Raw genomic sequence first — 21,864 nt, 5'->3', positions numbered from 1 at the left:
TTATGAACATTTTTATTACAAATATTAAAAGTGACAACATTTATTCACCCTACACTTCTTTACACGTCTTTTTTTCTGCTGCATACAACAAAATATATCAAGAAGATTGTTGGTAACAAGTGTTTTGTCTTCCAACAAAGAATTGAGTTTCCTCTGTCAACTGTTTCTTTTTGCGTTCAACATAAGAAAGAAGCTCATAAAGGCTTAGAGCAACTTGAGAGTGACTAGATGAACAAAGTTTCATTTTTATAGTGAACTCAGTGCTTAATTTGAGAAAACATTGTATTTTTGAGTTTTTTTTTTAACCCTATACATGCATTCCGCATCACTAGCTGTGTTTCCATCCACCTGTTTTCATGCACATTTTGGAGATGTGCATAAAAAAAATGGTTGATGGAAATGCCAAGATGTACATCAATTTTAAAAATGTGCATAAAATATGGTTGATGGAAAAGAAAAATGCGCATCAATATTGAAAATGCACATATGCGTTTTATAACCGAGTAGGAAAATTTTTATTTGATAAGAAAAGATGTGTATAAGCAACAATGGAAACACTTTTACCGAACAAATTCCAGTATGCGCATTAAAAAAGGTCATGTGATTTACATATAAGAGATCATGTGATGTTCAAAATGTGTGTGAATGGACAAACCAGCAGGCTGAGCAGATTGTAAAACATCTGAAATGTTGTTTGGTCCTTCTAAAACACCGTAACCATTTCAGTATTAGTGTTATTACATTATTAATTACCTCCAGAACTGTCAATAGCGTCTGCGCTTTGCGTCTCATGGCTTCAAATGCCCTTTCTGGGTCATTTTTTAAATAAAGAAACGATTCACGCAGCTTCTCCTACTGCAGTAAATTTAACTTTTACTGTCGATATTTGGTGCCAGTTATTCAGGAAGTGACTAATTTGTTCTCTTTGACTCGTTGCTGCTTTATTTGCATATCTTTTATGCAATATTCCTGTTTTGCGCATAAATTTAATTAGCATTTTTGGATGGAAACATTAGTGCAGTGATTCGCTTCTGATTGCACTATTTTTGTATGTAATTAATTATCAGATGCGCTGTCACCATTTAGTGACCACATTTTGTGAAAACTTAAAGTGAGCAGTTGTCGACGTTTAAATCGGCTTTTATTTGCTAGTTTTGCTGTATTGCGGAAACTATTCAAGTACAAATTAAACACTGGGTGATCTATATGCTTAAATTCTGTTGTGTCTAACCTCTTAGCTTTATTATATGTCAATCAGGGAAGACAGAATGGAAGAATCATGTAAGGTCTGCTATAGAAGCAAGCGAAATGTTGTCCCCTCTTACAATCTCAGTGTTAAATCCAAACCCAAAAAAAGCCACAGCTGGAACTGACATTTCCAACCTCATTTTTAAAAGCTGACCTCAGCTATATTAAAGTCTGCAGGCAACAGGATTCTCAACCCAACATTATGGCTCGCCGTGTATTGTTTAGTCCATCTTTTCATCTCTCAAACATCCTGGCCCTCCAGCTAGCGGACATACACTTGAAAACTAGACCTCAGAAAAAAAAAAAAAAACAGGGATCTGGAATGCAGGGAGAGGAGATAGAAATCCTGATCATGTATGTTTCCAGTAACCCATCACGACGTTGATAGATATCAGCGGAAGAGAAATATATTACAAAGGAAGCTGTATCTCAGCCTCCTCAAATCCATTTCCACAACTTCAGTTTAGTTTAAAAGCTTGCTCATTGACGCATTTGGTATTGATGTCATTAGCCCGTGTGTACATTGAGCGATTCATAAAACTGTGCTAAAAAGAAACTCATATTATCAAAGCGTGTGTGTGTGTCACTATCATTATAGTATTCATCATTCAACCTAATATATTTCTCTTCCTGTGAACTGTGTGTGGGGAAAACAAATCTGTTGCAATATTAAACTGTGGGGGACATCTAAGCTACACATCTGTTTATATACGTGGTCTTTTTCATCTGGGCTAATGCGAAGACAGCAGTCGGGTTCAAACGTCTGAATATTTATGTGTGCAGATACTTTGTGTTTCCATCGCCACCGAGCTGTGTACGGTTTGAAAAATAATAACTTTGTGACACCCCTCTGGCATCCGCAGTAATGTATTTTCCATCGGAGAAGTCCTAGCTGAAGTGCTGACTTTACGATTTCTCTTGAATATTTCTATCATCTTGTCTGAACCCTCGTTAGGATGATGAAGGAACGAGGTGTGGAAAAAAAATCTCTCACGGTTCCTCTATTTGTAACTCATTGTTAATCCACCTGTGTTCCGTTTACTGATCCATCTATAAACTAAAAACAGCTGTAACTAAACTATGTATCCTATGATGATTTATGTAGACTTATTCTATAAATAAAAAGAAAAAATACACTTGTCTTTTTGTGACTTACTTCAGTTTTGTTGTATATATTGTGGGTTGTTGACAATTGCAAAACATTTCTTTGTCATCCATGAGCCCTTGTGCAAAATTTTGAGCCAAATCTCAAAACTGTCCTATGGTGTTACTGTCTCAAGCATACAGTAGTTCAACAAATTACAATGCTTATAAATTAAAAAGACAATTATAACATCATAAATGCCTAATTTTACAAAAGGCCATTTTAATAATCATCTTTTTACAAACAAATATTTTTAAAAACATTTGGAACTTTTAATACATTTATCCAAAACCATGTCCTCTGGTGTGACACTATATGCTAATTTTAAATAAAAAAAACTGAAAATTTGAGTTGAAAGACTTTATTAAACATCATGTGACTGAAGCCCCCATAACGTTTCAGTTAAGATTTGTCTCGGAATATTTTAGATTTAGCTTTTGTAAAGCCACTATAAAATTAGATTTTAATTGTCCTTTGAACATATTTTATTGTACATGTTGTCCTATATACACCCCCATTTATTGACAATATCCAACATGTCAACGCAGGTAGAACATGCAAACACACAGAAACATTAACTGACCCAGCCGAGGCTCAAATCAGCGACCTTCTTGCTGAGGCAACAGCACAACCTACTGCGCCACTGCGTCACCCACTCAAACATTAGACTTCAAACTATACACAAATAACATTTTTTTTCTCCAAATTTATTAAAAAAAAAAAATCATATTTGTTAAAAATGTCTTAAAGTACTTTAGTTTTTGCTGTCACACCATAGGAACATTTCACAGTACAGTATATGCACATACTTCCAGTGAAATAATTGATAAAGTTACTGATCTCTTAAATTTACTCAAACATCAGACTTACTACAAAATCACAATTGTTTCCTTCAAAATGGTGAAAACAACATGTATATTCGTTAATGTCTTAACGTACTTTAGCTTTTGCCACAGTGTCACACCAACATTTTACAGTACGTTATATAGGTATATACAATGAAATATTTGATGAAGTTAGTAATATCTTAAATTTTCTTAAACATCCGACTTCAAACTACAAAAATTACAGATGGATTCCTTAAAAATGGTCTATAAAAGCATGTATATTTATTAAAATGTCCTAAAGTACTTTAGTTATGCTATGTCATACCATAGGAACAGTACAGTATATTTACAGTACAGTATATGCAGATTTACACAGTAAAATAATTGATTAAGTTAGTGATATCTTCAATTTTCTCAAACATCATACTTCAAGCTAAAAAAGTAGCAATTGTTTTCTTCAAAAAAATGTAAAAAACAAACAAACATGTATATTCATTAAAATGTATTAAGGTACTTTAGTTTTTGCACCATATGACATTTTACAGTACAGTATATAGATATATACAGTGAAATAATTGAACAAATTTATGATCTCCTGAATTTTCTTAAACATCAAAATTCAAACTACATAAAAATATATTTTCTTATATATATCTGTAAAAACAAACAAACGTATATTAATTAAAATGCCTTAAAGTACTTTGAAAACATCATGTCTCTTACGTTACTCATTTTTGTAAAAATTAGCACAGTATTCATCTTTTCTAGATTTCTATTTTTGAAAATAAGAATATGATAAGTTTGATAATAAAAATTAGATTTTATTATCCATTTTTATACATTAGAACATGTTCTGCATTCATTTAATTGCATTGGTTTCTGAGCAAAAAAAAATAACAATCATTTTTTATCATTATTTACAGTCCACATCCACTAAAATATTATAACATTAGTTTATATACAAAAAAATAAATTATAAGCTTATATTACAAGACTTTTTAGTGTTTACAATAAAGTATGCACATTGAAATAGATTTCTTTAGTATGAACACGTATTCTTTTTATATTTTTTAAAAAGTAAAGGCCCTTATATCTTGCAATTTTCACGTAACTATTACTCTGAATGACAAACAAACATTATCACTAACATGTTTTGACAATTTAACTACAGATTAAACATTGTAGTAGAAATATGTCCCATTTAAGAAGTATATAACATCTTATTTGTTAATTTAAAATGATGAAGACAGCAAAAAGGTAGGTCTCATTTTGTTAGCCTTAAAATAAAGCAGGCAGATCTGTGACTATATTCACAGTAGTCACCAATACTTGACTATTTTTTTTTCCCATCAACATCACTCCTGAAGCATTATACAGCCTGAAATACGGCCTAAAGTCATCATCGGCACAAACAGGGCACCTTTTCTAGATCCTCAAACCCCTTTAGTTTCTTTTGCCATCTGACCTTGAGAGAAATAACCGTCTCCTCATTCACACAGCGGGCCGGAGAACATGATATAGCGACTGCTGCCACCGCGGCCATATATTACGGGCACCCAAATCACTCTGCATCCATGACAGCCTGTCTCCAGGGTGGGGGGAGGAGGCAGTTTTTGAGCCTTCATACCTGCAGTGTGGCGATAACCTCTTTAGTCCTGACCTTTTCTCGGAGAACGCAGTGTAAAGCAGCGTCCTCTTTTAACCCTCAGCAGAATCCTGCTTCAGAGACAATAGCAAATTAGACCTCGTTTGGAGCCCTAGGTAAATCACACCAGTGACAGACCTATTTTTCATAATTATTTATAAGGGACACATAGGAGCAGCGCATACGAAAGAGAAAATGCATAAGAAAAAAAGAAAACACCTAAACACTCTTGCAGACACATAGTTCATTAAAAAAATATATCCCTAAGACTTGCTATGAAGCCCATGATCATAATTAATTATAACCTTTCCCTAAATATTTATAAGCATAACAGTGCTATATTTATATTGATATAAACACAAACATATCCTATACTGCACTCTAAATCATAACTGAAGAGGTTTGTTACCACTACACAGTTTCTTACAATGTTGTAATTTAAAATTATCAATTGCTGATTAGATTAAAACTTTTAAGTTGTCAGAATAATTTTATTAAGTTTTTAGGTTATTAAAGAGTAAAATATTGATAATTATGTACATCACCTTAAAAATGCATCCAATTTGAAGGCAAATATATCCATCAACTAGTTTAAAACAATATTTAGCTTGTAGCAACCCAAAGAGATTGGGTTGATAACTCAATTTCTACACACTAATAGAGTTGTTTTGTGTTTTTAAGTCCACACACTGATGTTTTTTTGTTATTTTTCATACTGTTTATATGGGACAGTACATGTTTTTGTTTTGTAAAACAATGAAAATCTGTGGTTTACAACAAATAAAAAAAAAACACTGGAAAACAAAAAGATTGTTGTTAAATGTAGTCTTTACGAGCAACTAAATGAACAGTAAATATGAAAACAAACAAAAAAATTTACAATTTCAGCTACTTAATTTATTTGAGGTTCTAAACTTGAAAACGTACATGTAATTACAAGCATAACACAATAACACTGGATTTATTTAAAAGTTTGATTTAAAAAAACTAGTTAAAACTACTTTTTTATTTATATTGATAATTTTTGAGTACTCCATTTACTGTAAAAACAGAATACTGTAAAAAAAAAAATCATTTGTTTATTTATGCTATATACAAAATGCCTCTGATTGAAGAGGAAAAGTTCATTTGGCTAAAATAATAAAGTTTGCTTTCTGAACTTCATTTTGTTAGACGTTGTCGTAACAAATATATTGATGCAAACTGTGGTGTTAATTTATTTGTTTGGTCTAAACAATATATATATATATATATATATATATATATATATATATATATATATATATATATATATATATATATATATTTTTTTTTTTTTTTTTAGAGTGTGTGAAATAATGGCAGCTACATTTATAACAGTGTAATAAACATGTCTTAGCAATGTATTTAATTTTTCAATACATATTCATAACACATTGTACACTGTTGTATACTAGCAAGCTAGTATTGGCTGGTGATGATTTTATTAATAAAGATGCAGTCTCCGATGTTAAAATGTTACAAATAATCATTAAAAGTTATTAGATATTGTTCTGTTAAATAAAGGGATGATTTTATATTAGTATTTGAGTCCTTTTGCCTTATAAATGTGTATTGTGAGTCATAATACAATTACTCTCCTGTATAAATGCATCATTGATGGTTTTAAGTGAAAACAGAATACACTTCCAAGCAAATGTTAAGAAATCATACATCATTATACTTATTTTACATAAAGTTTTTTTTACTTAGCGTACATTATCTTACGTTTGAGTTGCTAACAAAACATAAAACAGACATTTTCAGCATTTAAACATACAAAATTTATGTTAATTGGACATCAGTTTTAAGTAACCATTTACATAATCAATACTTACGAAACACGACCAACTAATTAATACTTTTAAATCGGTGTATAATGTGTTATAACCATGTATACTGAAAAATGAAATGCATCACTAACAACATTATAACTATAATACAACAATATATTATATTATATTATGAGTACACCCCTTACAACTCTTTCATTTAAATTAATATTTTCTATAGGAAGCTTTACAATATTATATTTGTGCATATAAATTAGATTAGTCAGTCCTGAAGCCAAATGTGGAGCTAATCTAACAAAATAACTCACGATAAAGGTCTAAAATGAATACACCCAAATCTAAATGTTCCAGTCATCCAGAGACATGGATTCTCCTACCACTGCTATGCTGATGATAACCAGCTATACCTCTCTTTTCATCTTGATGATCCCTCGGTTCCAGCTCGCATCTCAGCCTGCCTGTTGGATATTTCACACTGGATGAAAGACAATCATCTTCAGCTGAACCTCGCAAAATTGGAAATGCTTGTAATTTCTGCCAACTCGACTCTACACCATAACTTTTCAATCCAGATGGACGGGGCAACCATTACTGCATCCAAAATGGTGAAAAGCCTTGGAGTAACGATTGATGACCAACTAAACTTCTCTGACCACATCTCTAGAACTGCTCGATCATGCAGATTCACACTCTATAACATCAGAAAGATCCGACCCTTCTTATCTGAACATGCAGCTCAACTCCTTGTTCAAGCTCTTGTTCTCTCCAAACTGGATTACTGCAACTCTCTACTAGCTGGGCTTCCAGCTAACTCTATCAAGCCTCTTCAACTGCTCCAGAATGCAGCAGCACGAGTGGTCTTCAATGAACCTAAACGAGCACATGTCACTCCGCTGCTAGTCCGTTTGCACTGGCTGCCAGTTGCTGCTCGCATCAAAGTCAAAGCTCTGATGTTTGCCTACAAAGTTACTTCTGGCCTTGCTCCTTCTTATCTGCTCTCGCTTCTGCAGATCTATGTGCCCTCCAGAAACTTGCGTTCTGTGAATGAACGTCGCCTCGTGGTTCCATCCCAAAGGGGTAAGAAATCACTTTCGCGAACGCTCACGCTCAATCTGCCCAGTTGGTGGAATGAACTCCCTAACTGCATCAGAACAGCAGTCACTCGCTACTTTCAAGAAACGACTAAAAACTCAACTATTTAGTCTCCACTACACTTCCTAATCTGTAATTGCCTCTCTGAATATCACACTAACTGTACAAAAAAAAAAAAAAAATACTAATACTACTAATACTTCCCTTCTTAAACTTTACAGACCTGAAACTTGCTTATAGCACTTATTCATTGTTGCTCTTGGTTGTGTAAATTGCTTCCTTGTCCTCATTTGTAAGTCGCTTTGGATAAAAGCGTCTGCTAAATGACTAAATGTAAATGTAAAATGTTACTAAAAAAAATTATATATATATATATATATATATATATATATATATATATATATATATATATATATTTTTTTTTTTTTTTTAAAGAGCGAAATTCCTGAAAAACGATAAATGTAAACATATTTTGTTTAAATTTCAGAGTTTGTATTTTTTCCCAATATTTTGCATAAATTTAAATGTAGTATATATTTTATTTCTAAAGATTTCAGTGACTAAAAAATTATTTTAATAAATATATCTTATTAAATCTGTTTTGTTTAAATGAAAGATAAAAATAATTGTAATGCTTGATTATGCATAATTATAATCACAGTTATAATTCATCATGAGCAGGGGCTTCATAAAAAGTGTTACCAAAATATACTGAACAACCTGAAACCCACCCTAGTATCCCCATAAAAATACATTATAATGCACTTGATAAAATCTTAGCCCTGGAAGCTACTTAAAATATTTTAGCACCTGCACAGCAACATAATTTTGTACAAGGAAGACATTGCTGTGTCCAAAACCGCCTACTAAGTAGGTACTGCATTTAAATTTAAATGTACAACTCAGCCGTTAGAAAAGTACGTCCTATACAGTATGAATGTGAGCCGTATGAATGTAATTCGGAAGTACTACATCCACCATTTTGTCATGGTCATGTGACCTACCATGTCAGTTGCGTCACTTCACTCCCATTCACAAATTATCTTGCGGTACATCATGGGATATCGCAGCAAATCTCACTGGAAGTAGTAGGTCATGCAGGTACTTTCCGCATACTGATTTTCAAATTCTATGAATCCAGACATACTACTCGGCTCGCACACTGATTTTAGCGTACTGTATAGTAAGGAAGTATGCGGTTTCGGATGCAGCCACTTTCAATAAACTATCACTCAATGTAAGATCACCAATAGTAACTGCATAGTGTAACCCAACCACCCTAGCAACCGCATATCAACACACCAATAAGACCTCTTAGAATACTTCAACACCACACAGGAACTTGACAGAACAATCTAATGCAGTAATAACTACTAAGGATATAATGGGAAAAATCCTGGCAACCACTAGCAATTGCTTAGTAATGTACAAAAACTAATTTAGAAAGCCTTAGCAATGCCCTGGCAACCACATACTGTAGTAATACACTTAAAACACTTCAGCAGTGCCCTGGCAACCAAATTTGTAACCACATTAAAATACATTTTTAAAACTACAGTAGCTCTCCCTTGGAAATCACAACTGCGTAGCAAAACAGCAAAATGAATAAATGCTTGGGAAATTACCCTGGCAACCATACTGAACGACATAGCAACTGCATAACAATCACTGTGACTAAATGGTCATATTTTGCAACACTTTCACATTTCCCTGCCTATGCAACACAAATCTGCTACTGGTGCCACTTATGAAGTAACAAATACTTGAAGGACGGAAATCAATGTACTTTTTCAGTCATGTTAATTGTTCAAAACCATCAAATACCTCAAAAACGCCTTGGATGTCAACGCTCTTTGAACAATGAAAATATCCAATAAATCTATGCTAAAATATTCTACATTAACAAGGCAATAGATTCCAAGAACAGTCCTCACATAAGCTTCAGAACAAGCAAGTAGGGTGAAAATAGCCCAAACAAGATCATGGCCACAGTATATCTGAAATGCTGCCTATACCCTTTAAATAGTGCACAATTTGAGGGAGCAGCTATTTCCGAAACCATAGCATTTTGAAATGCAGTCAATCATTTTCACAATGCACTGACTTTTTCAATTCTCTTTCTTGTTTTTATTCACTCCTTTAGGTGGACTATATTAGTGGACTAATGTAGTGAATAGTGAATAGGGGTATAAACTGATTTCACATGGCCGCCATTTAAAAGAGAAATCAAGGCTGTGGCGGGAAGAAACCCAGGAGTATCGCCTGAGTCACACAGGAATGATGTGTACATAGCTGCATATCTTTTCAGCGAAGAGAAAGTGACACAAATTTATCATTTCACCACCTTCCGAGTAACCTAAGGTCTGTTTTGAATGGATAGTGAAAATAAAAAGGGATATCAGACCTTATCAGAGCACATTTTTATCCTTCTTAAACTGGCTGCCTGTTACGTTTGAAATTGATTTTTTTAAATATTACTTCTTACCTATAAAGCTTTAAATAATCTAGTTTGTGTTTATCTAACCAACCTCCTGTCTCGCTACAATCCAACCAGCTCTTTAAGATCTCAAAACTCAGGGCTTCTAGAACCTAGAATAGCAAAGTTGAGTAAAGGAGGTCGAGTCATCTCATTTATGGCTCCTAAACTCTGGAATAGCCTTCCTGATAATGTCCAAGACTCAGACCCTCTCCTGCAGTTCAAAACTAGATAAAAGCTATGCCTATCTATGTAATACTAGTGCAATACTAGTATACAATCCATATTAAACAAAAAACTAAGCGCATTGCTATTGAACTACTACTTGTAAATGTAATATTAGGCTTATATATATATATATATATATATATATATATATATATATATATATATATATATATATATATATATATATATATATATATATAAGCCTGATATATTATGTGTGTGTGTGTGTGTGTGTGTGTGTGTGTGTGTTTTACTTTTAACCTTATAAGGAGCTAAGCCCTGTAAAATGAAAATCCTAAAATCGCCACTGCTTAAGCGCCTTACTCTTGAAGAGAATATGATTTTGTTTGATGCCTAATATGCTTTTAATTGATTAAGTTAAACTTAACTTTATAATAATAAAGTGATGTTCACATCATATCTGCATTTTGAAATCGCGGCAACAGCTGGAGGATTGTAGTCTACTGCATGCTGTTGCAGTGTTTATAGTGCTGATCCTATACTTACGGGTTTCTTTCCACCTTAGCATCACTTTCATGTTTTAAAATGGCAGTCGCGTGAAATAAGCATATAGGTGGTGATTTTGGATACAGTCTGAGAGTTCGCAAGAACAAAGTCAGAACATAATGAGTATAAGAGTCATTAACAGTTGATTAATTTTTAGGAACATATATTACTTCAACTTAATCACTCAGAACATGGTCACTGTCAAATTTTGATTGGCTCCTCGTTAATAAGGTCCATCTCATCTCCGCTTCTGCCCACGGTACTCTGATCCAAAGTGTTAAGGCATGATTGATAGCTGTAAATCTTTTTCTTCTGAGGATCTCCTGCCATCGTTTTGACCCAGTGTAAAGTGAGAGACAGCACTTTAATAGATCTCTCATTTGCATGCAGTCCACGGAGCCCTTCGTCTTTAATTAAGACAGTGTGAGATCGTCTTGAGGAATGAACATGACACGTCTCTCATGCTTCACACCAGGCGATTGAAGATAAGATAAAGTCGACCTGCCAGTCTAAATCCATAATGACCCCATTCCTCACTTTCCCCCTCTTCAATGCAGTATGTGGTGGGAAACTGAACTTTTAGAAGCTTTACTTGTAGCATATTACTGTACAGCATACAGAAAGCCAGCCTCAAACAAACACATTCCAATTCTGCGGCACTAGTTGGTCAATACATTTTAGGAACTTCCCATTAAAGACAGATGAATCTGCATCCCAATCATCACAAATACTGCAGAAGACATATTGAAATCTGTCCAAGATTCTTACAGAAATCAGTCAAGGAAAAAAATCATAGTTTAGGGTTACATTCAGTATAGGGGCGTGTGAGAGATCTGCAGAGTGGATAGTAACATCGACAGCCTGAGGTATCAAGACATTTGTGCTGTCCATTACATTACAAACCACAGGAGAGGGAAAATTCTCCAGCAGGATAGCGCTCCTTCTCATACTTCATCCTCCACATCAGTTACTGAAAGCAAAGAAAGTCAAGGTGCTTCCCAGACACCAGATATGAACATTATTGAGCATGTCTGGGGTAAGATGGAGGAGGAGGCATTGAAGATGAATCCAAAGAATCTTGATGAACTCTGGAAGTCCTGGAAGAACGCTTTCTTTGCAATTTTTATTATATGTTTTATTATCTTTGGATATAGGAAATTAGATATTTGCATGTAAAATACATTTTAGAAGTCCCTTTTAGAGTTACAGTTAGAGTTAAAGCTTGACTTTTCCGTAGTTACATTGTGTACTAAGATCTAGGTCTTACTATGTCTATACGAGTAGGAACTATACTGTCAACCCAGCATAATAGTCAGGGAACTATTATTGTTGTTGTACCACAGCTGCAGCAGGTGCAATATCACACAGTTCTGTTACCTAGTCAGATAGCTAGGGACTATTTTCATGTACTTTAATATCTTTGTTTTTGATTATTAAACCATAAAATTCCTCTAAATATGAAAAAAAAAGCTTTTTTTTAAAGATGATAATAGGCTGATTCAATGATTTATGCAAAGCTAAGCTAAAGGTACTCCCGCCAGACCCGAAGAAGGGCTGAATGGATTATAAAATGGTCAAACTCTGCTGTTTAACTCTAGGTGACTTGCAAAATAAGCCTATTTCGAAAATAAGTAGCACGTTCCGTCAAGCTTTAACATCTTAATGGCATTTGTTAATCAGAAAGGTTAATTTTGCGAGACGTTTGTTGTTTTGTTTGCTTTGTTTTTCCAATTTACTCTCCATTCCCAGCCACTCCATCTGATTCTCAACAAGACTTGGGTTAATTCATCTCACCATGAAACTCCCAGTGCAATGACAAGCAACTGTGAATCAGACCAGACCTGCGTCGGCACAATTTACAGATCAGACATTACAAACACCACACAAGTCAGACTGCTAATGAATTATGCAAACAGGATGAGTTGACAAGCCTTTGAAGGTTGGAAAGGAGGGTGAAAAGCAGCTTCCTCTCGGCGCACACTGCACAATAGAGGCAGAGGTGTTGCACGCAAGCAACAGGGGAGGCGTGTGCAAAGCATCAGTGATGGTTTAATTTAACGCAATATTCCCCCAATGATTACAGCGTTATTATTCTATTACCTCAGCACATTATAGCTTTGTTTACATTATCTGTCTGGAAATCTCTAGAAGGGTAATTTGCCTCGTCCTTGTTGCCATCCAGGCATGTTTACTTCTTATTCAGAAGTTGACAGGCAAACCTATTAAACCTCATAAAAGGACAGTTCACCCATTCTATCTTTTTTTAATCATCCTTTTTGTAATTCCAAACCTGTATGACTTTGGTTCTTTCATGGAACAAAAAATATATGAACTGAACTTCCACACTTCAAAGAGAATGCAAAAGCACCATCTTCAGAACTGATACTGTATGGCACCTCTATGTGAACGGACCAAGTTTAATTATTTATTCATTGCTAATGCTGCCCTACAGTGAGAACTAAATCAGTCCCATCTGTGAACGAATCGTTCAAAACTATTTGAATCAACTGGAGAGATTTGGCTAAAAAGACGGATCTATTTGAGAATCTGGCATTGCTACTTTCTTAATCTTCCATCTTGGAGAGGCATTTGGAATAGAGTTTCCAAGAGGATGGGGTATCCAAAATAACAGGATCTGATGTCTGATGTGGCTTCTCTTTCTTTAGAAAAGGGACGAAAAGACTAAAGCTTTATCACAGTATATCATTTTCCTGAGTCACTGTATATGAGTGGAACAGCAGCCCACATTTTAAACCTAGTGTTGGGCAAGTTGCAGCTTTGGGTAACCCAAGTAAAAATTAGAATGGATGATTGTCTTAGATAAATACAAAACACCTCCCTATAACTTCTAATAATACCCACACTAGTTTATTCAGATGTGTTTGGCTGGGTTTTTAGTGCAACTATTTAGTAGACTGCAGCTCTGCAAAGTAAGTTTGGCCAGAGGAGAAATGGTCGTCACCAACTAAGTCTGATTTCTCTCACGTTTTTTTCCTACACTTTTGTCAATTGGTGAAGTTTTGTTCCTCACCACTGTCGTCACTGGCTTGCTTGGTTTTGGGACTTGAGGAGCTGCACATCGATGGATTTGCTCTTCAGTGTTTGGACTTTTTAAACAGTGAAATTTAATCCACACTGAACTGAACTAAACTGACCTTCAACTCTAAAAAGTAGACTGTAGTTTCAATTTACTAGAACTTCTATGTCAAGCTGTTTCGACACAATCTACATCGTAAAAGAACTGAACTGAACTTTTGGGTTTGAAAAATCAGCTGTAAAAAAAGACTCCCTCAGCTTCGTTAACACACGTACACGTCATCTTACAAGGACTCAACAATGAAAACAATGTTTCCTTGTAAATGTACCACAACATCATGTACCACTACTTATCTTCTTGGACCCTAAAATACTATTATATTATTATTATAGTATAATATATTATTATATTATACTATTCTTTTCATGCCAATAAATGAATACTGGGACATTCCAAGCACATGAGGAGTCATCCTGGAGTGGCAAATTTGGCAAACCATGGTCTTCTTTTATATAACTTTGTCATGTTTGATGTCATTTCACAGTTTATTACTTCAGCGTTGTAGTGATGCATTTCAAATGCACAACATATTTACTATTGTTAACTCTGAGGCCTGAGGAGAATATTTTAATATACTTCTCTCCCATTTATCTCCTTAATTTTGCTTTCATGTTGAGCTGCTACAAGTTTTTTTTATCTATTACCATAATTGCCTCTAGAAGTTGCCAATGTAAATAAAACAAACACACAAGAAATACACATACGCCAGACATGAAGTTGGTGCGGACCAACGCACATTCTTTCGTTAATTTTATCATTAGTAAATCCAAATATGAGCGTAAAACCTGGCGTACCAAATGTTTTGTCCGTCCGCAGCATTGATACATGAGGAGACCTGGCGAGGTCTTTAAAGATTTCTCCAAGAAGGAATCCTCCAGGAGAAGGAAAGATGGCTCCAAGAAAACACAGCCAACAAGTTCTAATCTAAACTGTATTTCTGTACTATTAGATCTCTGGCAACATGTAAATCTCTTTCATCTCTTCCTGGACCCAAAAGAACACCATTGTGCATGCATGGGGAAACAGACCAGTCTCTCGAGGAGGGGTGTGTTCTACATGTAACATTAGCGATGATGAGGTTTTAATTACTTCCAGTGAACCCCTTTACCCACCATCAGTGCTGGTCATTGCCACGCCCCTCCTCCTTCACGCCCATTCCTGGCAAAGGACATCGATTCAAAGGATGATATGAGAGGGAGGCGAACGTTCCCTCACACTAGTTAATGTATTTAGTCCTCATTCATTGTAATTGCATGGAATAAAGTTCCCCTGGGAATATACAGTAGGTTACAGATAACAAGACTTGAACTTGCAGGATTCCCTAGAAAAAAGAAAAAAAAACTAATTCATGACACACATTTCTCGGGGCCTAGATGAAATAAGTCTGTAAATGTTTTTTCCTCTTTTCCATCCCTCCTCATTATGAAATTCCAGCATCAAAGCGTTTAATTAACAGTACAGTGACAGCTGTTTCAGTAAGTAAAGAGGCTATTTTTCAAGAATTAAATTATATATTAAGGTGGCCAGGGCAATTCCTAGCGCTTGCCTCCTTGCCGAAATCGCGGCTGCTTTATGATTTATTAAAAACGCATAACCTGAGGTCCCATTAACATTTCAGAAAGTGAGCTATTTTCTCCACTGCTTTAATGTACCTTTTAATGCAGCACATTTATCCATGGGAGTACCAGGTGCTGCCGGAGATCAGGCACATCATGAGGTTCACACATCTGCCGCCACAACAAGACCGGGCTGCAAGAAATGTGTCAGATTTGCTTTATATTCCTCTTGGGCATGTATTCTTCAATGTCCTTTGGGTACATAGAAGGTGTTACGGGATAGAATGGCAGTGCTGATTCAGTCAAGCATTAATGAAAACCAAAGTTCAATGTGCTTAAGCATAATAGTATTGACACATTTTCTTTTCTGTGTTATTTTAGCTCATTGCCGTTTCTTAGCAAATAATCTAGCACAGAGAATGGACTTTAAGTGAATGGAGGTGGCTCTTTAAGTTGATTTTAAATTGATTCAGCTCGCTATGCTGCTGAATCTAGCATTATTCTTTTGTGTGATAAACAGCATACTTAACCCCATGTAATCTATACAGTTTTTAAATTGCCTTAGAATAAAACTTGGTAGGTTGTCTAGAGAGAAAGAGAGAGAGAGGAGAAGTAAAAGTGCATCTAAAACACGTGTTTATCTTTAAGGGACACATTTCTAAATTGCGAATTTTAATGTAGTAGCTCAATAATTGGATTCTTTGTCCAGAACCATGTAACAAGGTCTTGTTTGGCATTTCAAGCTTACAAGTGCTATGACCTACTGCTGTATTGATTGTCTTCCCATACAACAAGCGAATATTAATTAAAGATGTAACACTGGAACCTCATAATAATGTTTGACTCTTTTAAGTGGTCGCTTAGTTTTTCTAATGAGGGATGCGATGGCATTACCACAGCGCATTGATCGAGCAGCGATCTCACAAATAACGCAGTCTCTGGTTTCACCTCTATTTCTTGTTACTTCATTGGCAGGATTGCGTCCAACGCCTAAATGGGGTATATAACTACTGCCACTTACTCACTGCTGTTGTGTTGTTAGGCTTTCTTGTGTTTCACATGTGAGAGCATCTTCCCCTTATCAGAAGTGACGAGAAAGAGAGATGCTGGAGTCCCCCAGGGGGAGGCAGCAGGCTCGTCTGAGTGCCGTGATCAATATGGGCCCTCCTCGCTTTTATATCAGGAAAATAATACAGCAGCACCATAATGCATTTGGTTATGGCCCCCTGGCATACGCTTAGGGAGGCTGCTGTTTCTCATCTACTATAAAGCAGTCCCTTTTCAGAATGTCCCTAGAGGCCCGTGGCACATGGTATCAACGGGAAAACAAAGCACTTTTCACTGTTGGCGATGGCGCAGTCAAACCTTCCCACAATGGATTTACACCACCTAGAATATGAGACGATGCTTATAGTAAACTTGTGTAATGCCAAACTGTGTTTGTTTACACTTAATTTACAGCTCATACAAAGAAAAAAATAATGACCTGATTTGTTAATTACTGTACATATACACCCCATGACCCCTTTATTAAGAACACATTACTAATATTAAGGTTGGACCCACTTTTGCCTGTATCCTTTGTGCATAGATTCAACAAGGTACTGGAAATATACCTCAGAGTTTTTGGTCCATGTTGACATGATAGCATCACTCAGTTGCTGCAGATTTGTTGGCAGCACATCTACTGTATGATGTGAATCTCCTGTTCCACCACATCTCAAAATGATCTATTGGATTGACATCTGGTGATTGTGGAGGCCATTTGAGTACAGTGAACTCATGTTCAAGAATCCAGTCTCAGATGAATCTCGCTCTATAACATGGCACATTATCCTGCTGGAAGAAGCCATAAGAAGATGGGTACACTGTGGTCATAAAGAGATGAACACAAAAGATGGGCAACAATACTCAGGTAGGCTGTGGCATTGACACGGTGCTCAATTTGTACAAATGGGCCCAATGTGTGCCAAGAAAATATCCCCCACATCATTACACCACCAAGACCAGCCTAAACTGTTGATACAAGGCAGGATGGATCCATGCTTTCATGTTGTTGACACCAAACCCTGAATGTACCATCCGAATGTCACAGAAGAAATCGTAACTCATTATACCAGGCAATGCTTTTCCAATCTTCTATAGTACACCTTTAGTGAGCCTATGTGAATAGTTGCCTCAGTTTCCTACCTACTTTTGCTGCTGTAGCCCATCTGCCTCAAAGCTTGGCTTTTTGTGCATTCAGAGATTACTGTTGCCCTTCTATCAGCTCGAACCAGTCTGGCCATTCTCAACTGACCTCTGGCCTCAACAAGGCAATTGCGCCCACAGAACTGCTGCTCACTGGATATTTTCTCTTTTTATGACCATTCTCTCTCTCCTATAGATGGTTGTGCGTAAAAGTCCCAGTAGATAAGCAGTTTCTGAAATACTCAGACCAGTCCATCTGGCACCAACAACCATGCCACGTTCAAAGTTTCTTAAATCACCCTTTTTTCCCCATTCTGATGTTCGGTTTGAACTGCAGCAGATTGTCTTGATCATGTCTACATGCCTCGAGTTGCTGCCATGTGATTGGCTGATTAGAAACTTGCGTTAACAAGCAGTTGGACAAGTGTACCTAATAAAGTGGCCAGTGAGTGAACATTTCTTTAACCAGGTAAAAACCACATTGAGATCAAGATCTCATTTACAAGGGTGATCTGGCCAAGAGGTCTGCAGCACACAACTTACAGTATAAAAAAGGAAAATAAAAGTAAAATAAAATATATATATTATATATTTTTTTTTCCAACCATATCACATTACAATATGTTTAAAACACATGCATTGAGAAATTGAGAATTTTTATAAAGGACAAAGCGAAATTATTTAATCAGAATAAGCTCATTTTCAATTCAGACTGAAGAGTATTCCAGGATCAGAGGGTGGCATGACTAAAAGCTTGCTTCTCTATTTCAGTTCGAATCCAGGGAACAGACAAATGATAAATATCACTTGAATGTAGGACATAATGGATTTTTGGTCTATGAAGAAAGGAGCATGGGTATAAAGGCGCCAGACCGAGAAGAGCCTTGTAGACCAGAGGTATCCAGTGGGTGTACCTTCTTGCACTCAAAGAAGGCCACTCAGCTTTGGCATACAATGGTGAGTTAGTCTATGACAGGCCCGTAACAAGCCTTAAAGGGCTATGATAAACAGAGTTTAAAGGCTGAAGACATTTGGTTCAGGTTTTCATTTATAAAACATCCTCATAGTCAAGATTATAATTGGGTTTCCATTGAAAATATCTAAACATCCTTAGAGCAATTCCGCAAATATTGAAAATGCTCCCATCATTTATTTAACCGGGGAGACTGAGAATGTTCTTTATCATATGCAACACAACAGAAAATATTTAAGACTGTCAGTGGGGCCCTAAACTGCAATGACCCGCTTGACATTCATTGTTCATTATTCCTTATTATATTTCTTAACAAGAGCTTTCCTCTTCAAGGATTGCTGTGTATACTGAATATAACTCATTTAAAATCTCCCGACAAAAAAGACAAATACACTTACGTTAAAGATGCCTAAAGCGGGTATTATTTAGACAAGAATGGATTGTGCTTTCAGCCACAAAAAGTTTCTTAGAGAAACAGGGCTGCATCTTAGGAATGCAAGTGCGATCTTTGAATATCAAGGAGGTACTGAGGAAAAAATATGATATAAGACGCAAACCACCCTTCACTCTATTAATTTAAATTCCCAGAGGCCACTTCAAACAGCATAAATCTAATAACAGGGTTCTAGTGATGTGCATCATGGGTAATATATAAACTCCACTTTATGGCCCAGAAGGGCAGGAGGGGGATCTGATGAAATATAGATAGAGAAAGGAAACTCAAACCTCGGCTGTGTAATGCAGCAGGAAAACGTGGATGATAGCAGATTTGAATAGTGATTAAAATGTGCATACAACGATAAACTCCCACCCTCAGAATGTGTTTACTTTTTCGTTTCTCATCAGCAAGGCTGGTTACACTTGTCTATACAGAGCACGTCTGCAAAACTGTAAGACGCTACCCTCACACCTACAGTATAAAACAAAAAGAATGGAAAATGACTGTTCTTGAGGTCCCGCAACATCTATATGCCATAGTCGCTTTGCACTAGCAGCTTGCCTGAAACAACCCTGAAGATTGCAGACTAGTGACTTCAGAGCAGACCTCTCATCTCGGATCTCTGCTTTTGATCTGGATGTCTCTTGATATGACACAAGTGTATGTCGGCTTCACTCCAACGTGACCTCATCAGACGGCAGAGCCCCTCTGTTCTCCTCCAGCCCCATTAGAGAAGATGGTTGGAGAGGTTTCTCGGTAGTTATTTTTCAAGGAGCTCTCAGAAATCTTGAGCTGTCACTGTGTCTGGTTTCATCGCCGGAATGGACGGGCGAACCTGGCGAGTGCAAGATGATGTAAGGACAGCTCATAAGAGGTCAGCGTGGGTGGCCTCAATACCTCCTGTATCGACAACCCAATGGAAGGACGGCGCCAGCTTGTTAAACTCATGTCTGTTGGCTAAGGGAACTTTTCTTTTTATCCCCGAGAGGGTGCTTGATGCTTCAACCTCTCTACATTGGTAATCTATATTGATTTTTTCTTAAAGAAATTTACACTGCACTGTTAAAATGGACGTAATTTGAACAGTAATAAGGAAAGAGCAAAAATATTTTACCAGGTTAATAGTATGTTTCCTAAAAATATATGGTGAATATCTGTAAATTGTTTATCCTGGAATTCCCTGCATGACACTTCACTTTTTATTGGCATTATTATGGTTCTGTTTCTCTCTTTGTATCTCATCAGTGATGTACATTATGATATTTCTAAAAAAAAATAATAAAAAATAATGTTTATTCCATTATTTAATCGGATCTGTTACCATGATGTTTACTAGTAGTTTGAATGACACCGATCACTTTCTATATGTTAGTATAATTCAATGCTCATGGGAAACGTTTGTGATGAGTATTGTATTGGTTAGGGCTGGGCTACAAAACGGTAACAGTATTTATTGACAGAACACTATTGCCAATAACGATAAAAAAAAAAAGTTCTGTATGAAGTTTAGTATGAAGCACTATAGCTTCATTAAAATTTGGCTGCTGAGCACCTTGGAAGGATTGTTAATAAGCTAACGGGTTATTTCCAATCGAGGCGCATGTGACATGATCACGTGTTTCTAGTTGAAAACATCTCAACTTTCCAGAATTATCCATGCGCACTGCAATTCATAAAACAACACTTTATATGGAATATACACATTTTGGTAATAATTGCAGGTTCGGATTACCCAGATCACCCAAACACTGCAATGCTTTTTCATCCTCTTCATCAATACAAACAAGTATCGGAACCACAGCAATGGTTTGTCTGTTTGTCATCCTCTAAAAAAATGGTTGATAGTCGCTTATATGAGACACACCAAAGGAGTGTGAGTGCAAATCGCATTGAAAATGGTAAAGGAAACCAATTCCACATACTCACACTTTTTAGTTTTAGACGCAACATGTGGATGGACTCTGGCTGAGTTTCGCCACCTCAGGTCAGAATAACAAGACACGCCTTTTTGGTTTCTTTTCTTGTGCATCCTAGCCACTAGCAACCCATCTATCATAGGGGTAATGCAGTCATTCAGCTTCACAATTTGTAATGTTGCATTATGTATTTGAATAATGATGATTGGCTCCTTTACTTGAAAGCTCAGATATGTTTATCATAATTTTTTTTTGTTAATAAAGTTTGTGGTTTACTGTGTTTATTATAGACACCTTAAAGATGTTGATCAACCATAAAGTTAGCTTAGCTTGTTCAGCATTTACGCTTATTGCACACACTTCGTAACATTTTATTGATTTAGTTTGAGTCTTTAGCACTTCTTCTTATAATATTACAAGACATGAGACAAGATATTTGTTTATTTTTTTGTTTGTTTTTGTTTTGACTATTAAAATTATTTGCCTTAGTAATGTTGCCCTAGTATTTATTTATTTTTTTCTCATCTCCTGCTCATGGATGTGTTTTGTGGTAGGATGTGTAGATGTTAGTACTTCAAGACACAAGTGTATAATATTATAAATTAATGAAAAACAGTAGTTTACGGTACATTTTTCAAATCTTTTACAGATTCTATTGTAGTTAGTATTCTATTGTATTAACTGTAAGATTCTGGCAACCTCACTGAAGTTTGTT

At 35.8% G+C, this 21,864-nt stretch overlaps 1 long non-coding RNA gene across 1 annotated transcript; it reads right to left on the bottom strand.

Moving 5' to 3' along the window:
- Nucleotides 1-1,282: 1,282 nt before the first annotated feature.
- On the bottom strand, nucleotides 1,283-5,639 carry LOC147830814 (uncharacterized). Its single transcript, XR_015526237.1, has 2 exons — nucleotides 3,373-5,639; nucleotides 1,283-3,321 (listed from the first exon to the last, which is right to left on the bottom strand). It is a non-coding gene; the product is annotated as an uncharacterized LOC147830814 (long non-coding RNA).
- Nucleotides 5,640-21,864: the final 16,225 nt, after the last annotated feature.

The sequence above is a fragment of the Danio rerio genome, chromosome 25 (assembly GCF_052040795.2).
Source record: "Danio rerio strain M-AB ecotype USA chromosome 25, GRCz13ab, whole genome shotgun sequence".
Lineage (NCBI taxonomy): Eukaryota > Metazoa > Chordata > Actinopteri > Cypriniformes > Danionidae > Danio > Danio rerio.
The sequence above is the reverse complement of the archived record's forward strand: the minus strand, read 5'-3'. Positions and strand labels throughout refer to the sequence as shown.